At 45.7% G+C, this 5,241-nt stretch overlaps 1 long non-coding RNA gene across 1 annotated transcript in view; it reads right to left on the bottom strand.

Moving 5' to 3' along the window:
- LOC114636741 overlaps positions 1-1,216 on the bottom strand; it is an 11,066-nt gene extending 9,850 nt beyond the window's left edge. Inside the window, exon 1 of the long non-coding RNA XR_003713661.1 lies at positions 1,156-1,216. This is a non-coding gene — a long non-coding RNA (uncharacterized LOC114636741). The remainder of the gene's footprint in view (positions 1-1,155) is intronic.
- Positions 1,217-5,241: the final 4,025 nt, after the last annotated feature.

The following is a 5,241-nucleotide window of genomic DNA, read 5'->3' as shown; positions in this document are numbered from 1 at the left end:
TCTGAATTTGGGTAGAGATTTGTAAAGCTAGCTTAAACCCCCCTCTAGCCCTTCTGTCTCATGCTTGCCAGCCACCTCATACTGCTGACAACAGTTTGGCTCAGAACATCAAGTGACCATGTATCCTGTTATGTTCTGAGGTTCTTGGAAATTCCCCAACCACCGCCTTCACTCAGGACCAATCAAAATTAAAGTCAGCTTTAACTGTTATTTCTTTTCTTTTTTTTTTGTTTTGTTTTGTTTTTCGAGACAGGGTTTCTCTGTGTAGCCCTGGCTGTCCTGGAACTCACTCTGTAGACCAGGCTGGCCTCGAACTCAGAAATCCGCCTGCCTCTGCCTCCCAAGAGCTGGGATTAAAGGCGTGCGCCACCACCGCCCGGCTTTAACGGTTATTTCTAAACTAGTAACAACTTGGAAAAGGCAAGCCACTCTCCAGCCTTCCCTGTATCTGCTTAAGAGCTCGTTTTGTTTTGTTTTGTTTTACCAATATAAACTGACCCTAGAAAACATTCGGAGTTGTAGCTTTCAGCTCCTGAGCGTCTGAGCTACATCTCTGATCCATCAGTCTTGGGGTGTGCGCTAAATAGATTATGCTTGCCTGACTGAAATCTATGCTTCTGTGGTTTACGGAGCGACTCCTGGACCCTAACAGTTTCTTATATCACCAGAGCCTTCAAATATTTATCCCACCGAATGAGGATAAAGAACACCTTATTCTGTGCACAGCGAAGTCTGTGCATGGCTGCCTCCCCCTAAAACCAGATTTGATAAACAGCCCCAAACCAATTTCCCATATTTCTCTTATAGTACTAAACCAAAGGGAAGGGTATTTTCCAAGCAGGCGGGTTTACAGAGAGCACAAGGCAGTTATAGAACTCTTCCTGGAACATCTGGCACAAAACATTCTGAGGTTATGGGGTCGGGCGCAGCCTAACTCCAAGAAACAGAATCTTAAAACTTTTACCAAACTTAGGCAGAGTCTCAAAATGGCTCCCGGTATTAAATGGGTGTCCGGCTGCTTTCTCGACCCAAATTCCCCGACCCAGTGAACCGGACCCACCGTCCCACACGCCTCCGGGCGCTCCTCGGGCAGGGAGGCCGTCCTGATAACGGGCACGGCGAGCACGGTCCACCCGAACTCAACCCGGTACTCACCGTGCAGCTCACGCGCTGCAAGTTCCCGCCGCCGCCACCACCACCGATCGCCCCACCTGCCCTGGCCGCGTCCTTCCAGCCCAACCACAAAGGTGCCGCCAAAAAGCCAGTTTCTCCCTAATTCCCGCCCCATTATGCGAGTCCGAAACACAAAAGCCAATCGGAGGCCTTAGTTTTGTGACGAATGGCCCGACGAACCCGTAATACAGTCGCATGTGGAGCAAGGGGTGGTCGCCCGGCCGCAGGTCCTGGTAGGGTCCTGGCAGGGAGAGGAAAGCTAGCTGCCACCTGATTCTTAAAGGGACAAGCCATTGCCTTCCAGCTCTGGTGGCCTGAGTTGGATAAAAACACACAGCACTGCTGGGTCAGTATGCCTTTAATTCCAACACTCTAGAGGCAGAAGAAGAAGGATGGCAGCTCGCTCTCTATATATGGTGAATTTGTCCTGAAACTCTTTGTAGACTGGCCTTGAACTCAGATCTGTCTGCCTCGGAATACTATTATTACAAGTGTGTGCCACCATGCTGGGCCAACTTCACTTATAACTTTAAAAGACTTATTAGATTGATTAATAACCACAGTAGGTTGGATACTCCTACAATAGTCATCCCTATCCTGAAGGGCCAAAGAACTCAGTGAGTTGCTCTGGCCACATATCCAGAACCTTCAGGACAACAGGGAGCAGTGAGTCAGCCCCATTCAAAGGCTGAGGGCCTGGAGGTTCCTCCAGAGCCCTTGGAGAGAGTCTGCAGGAAAGGCCAGGGACCTGGTGACTGAGGTCCTCAAGGCAAGGAAGCGCCCACAGAGTCATTTGCTCAGGAGAAGTGGACTCCACGTGTGCTGGCAGCCTCCCTCCTTCCACCTCAGCCACACTTGGGGCCTACTGGACAGAGCCAGCCCCAGTCATGGTGGGTGGGTCTTCACCCAACTCAGTTGCTGACTCAAGCACCAAACACTGCAGAAACATCCTCACAGACACACCCACTGTGTTACTCTCCCTGTGGCATCTCTCAAGACAATCAAGCTGACAGCCAAGAATAAGCAGTACACGAAGTAATCCCCAACTTCCTTTCTGTGCCCAGTACTGCCTTGTCTCTAAAACCAGTTAAAACCAGTAAAAACAAAGGGCAGAGAGAAAGTATGTATGGTATTATCATGAATTTAAGCTCAGAAGCCCTCTGTAAAACACTAGCAAACAGAGTTCAGTGGCAGCTATCTATAATAAGGTTAGGTCAATTCAAGGTAGACAAGGCTTGTTTATGACCAAAACCCATCAACATTCTCTGACACATAAGGAACTTTCTTTCCTTTTTGTTTGTTTGTTTGTTTGTTTGTTTGTTTGTTTTTCGAGACGGGGGTTTCTCTGTGTAGTCCTGGCTGTCCTAGAACTCACTCTGTAGACCAGGCTGGCCTCAAGCTCAAAAATGCGGCTGCCTCTGCCTCCCAAGTGCTGGGATTAAAGGCGTGCGCCACCACAGCCTGGCTGTGATCAAAACGCTTAGCAAGTTAACTGAATGTTATTGGTTAGAGAGCAACCATGACAAGCTCACAGTATGTTTTATCTCAAGTTTGGAAGAGAGAATGAGTGGGAGAAATCAGCCTCCCTGTTCTGAACACTCAGCACTTACAATAAGTGTCTAGTTATTGGGTTTAAGGAGAAAAGGTTCAATGAAATTCTCTCGAAGGGATCAGAACACAACCATAGAGACATGCTCACCCCACATTAGACAAAGATAGGGAATCAATTCAATGGAAGAAGTGCAAAAATTCCACTCTCTTCTGTTAAACGCTGTGCATCCAGGTTTAGAACAAAGGATTCAGGTATTTTCATCTCCCTTACATTAGATTGCAATGCAAATGTTTCAATCCCCCAACCCAGTAAAACCTTGGTTTACACAAGGCCACCTACTACATTCCAGGAATTCCATGGCCTGAGGCAGTGACCTTCAAAAGACAAGAAGTGCCTCAGGCATACTCAGTAGGGGATCCCATACCAGTAACAGGGAGGCAAGAAGTCCGAGAGTGACAAACAGACACAAGAGGGTGCTAGATCTGAGTGTAATTAATATGTGCAAGCATCAGACTTTTAAACAGAAAAAAAGGAAGTTAATCATTGTACAATAGCCAAATATGGCCAGTTTACACATCAGACAGGAAATAACTTTTCATAAGACCCGTCAGGAGTCAGACAGTGGTTTTACAAACATGATATCAGTATTGTCTGAGGTCAGTGTATTCTTAGACTTTGGTGTCTAACAACCCCCACTGACCTTGAAAGGCACTATCCCAGTGATGTGCAACCCACTGCCTAACAAACCAACATCCAGCCTTTGAATAGTGTCTTTCTTATTATAGCCTTAAAGAAGGTACCAGGGTGATTATGCCCCAGTGACCCTCTCTAGCCAATTCAAAGTTTAATAAAGAACTTCTGGCTCCATTAACCTCTATCCATCTATTGCCTTGGCCAGCATACACTCCTGCACATGGTAATGAAACAGCTGTTGTTTTATATACCTATAATGAATATTCCTAATGAACTCATCTAAACTCTGTCCTTTCTAATTGTTTTCCTTTTAGCTGCTTCCTTAAAACCTTCTCCTTTTCTAAACTCTCCAACATTATTTCTTGTTACTATAATTCATTAAACACATAGCCTAATATAAAATTCTTTCTCCAAAAAATTCTGCATATAGCCCTAAATACTAGGGGCAATTTTCCTATATAATTAATCTAATTCTTTATTCCAAAGGTCAAACTAAAAACACCTTGCGCCGGACAGTGGTGGCCCACGCACTTGGGAGGCAGAGGCAGGCAGATTTCTGAATTCGAGGCCAGCCTGGTCAGAGTGAGTTCCAGGACAGACAGGGCTATACAGAGAAACCCTGTCTTGAAAAACCAAAACAAAAAAAAACAAACAAACAAAAAAAAACACCTTGCTATGAATGAACCCTTCAATCATACCCTGTTCTCCAAACTGAATATTTCCGAAAAAAGATTAGTAATACAAAAGACATGGCACAGAACCCTCCCCCGGTAATAGCAAGAACAAATCTGGAACACATCCTTTTCAGGGGCTGCCAGGGCTCTCCAGGAGACAGGCTTCCTTGAAGCACTACCCTCAGGAGTCAGCATCCAAGATTTTACTCTTGTCACACAAACTTCACTGGAGGTGCCGAAGCAAAGAAGCTTGGTGTGAGTGTCTACGTCTTAAGCCAAATACTCATCTGCTGGGGCCTGACTGCCACTGGAGATAGGCCAAGGGTGCACATGTGTTCTGTTTCTTCCCATGCCCCTTTCCTTCTCTACCAAGCCAACTCAGTCAACAGGGTCTCGACGGAGGGAGTGAGGATTAAAGAAAGAAAAGACCATTAGACAACATAATAACATGACCCCAGCTAGTGCTGAATCAGGTTTGTTTTTTCCCAGTCTGCTTTTATATCATTTTAGGTTCATGCAAAGAATAGGGTCAGTTCTTAGGTCAAAGACAATGTAGTCAAACAAGGCAATAAACAAAGTCCCATGGTTACTGTGTCTAGGAGTTTATCAGGATGACCAAGATACAAGGAAAACAATACATTCCTCAGCTGTATTCATCTTGAGCCTTGTCCTAGACTACTGTAAATACTCTTATCTGAGCCTCCTCCCTTGTCCTCCAAGCCAAAAGTAAATTTTCTTGCCAATATCCTTGAAGAAGCATCAAGGACTCTCCACTCGGTGAGTATCCACATCTTAAGTCAGCCACCTATCTGCTGGGGCTGGACCACCAAGGAAGATAAACCAAGGGTGCAGATGTGTTGTTTCTCCTCCTGCCCTTTTCCTTCTGTGTGACTCAGAAACATATTATCAAGAAGCCAGCCTCAGAGGCTGGAGAGATGGCTTAGTGGCTAAGAGCACTGATTGCTCTTCCAGAGGTCCTGAGTTCAATTCCCAGCAACCACATGGTGACTCACAACGATCTGTAATGGGATCTGATGCCTTCTTCTGGTGTGCCTGAAGACAGTGACAGCATACGCATACATAAAAAAAAAAAAACAATCTTTAAAAAAGGAGAAGGAGAGGGAGGAGAAGCATTTTTATGCTTACAGC

Source organism: Grammomys surdaster, unplaced genomic scaffold (assembly GCF_004785775.1).
Source record: "Grammomys surdaster isolate TR1022 unplaced genomic scaffold, NIH_TR_1.0 124868, whole genome shotgun sequence".
Taxonomy (NCBI): Eukaryota; Metazoa; Chordata; class Mammalia; order Rodentia; family Muridae; genus Grammomys; species Grammomys surdaster.
This window is presented reverse-complemented; position numbering and strand designations above follow the sequence as displayed.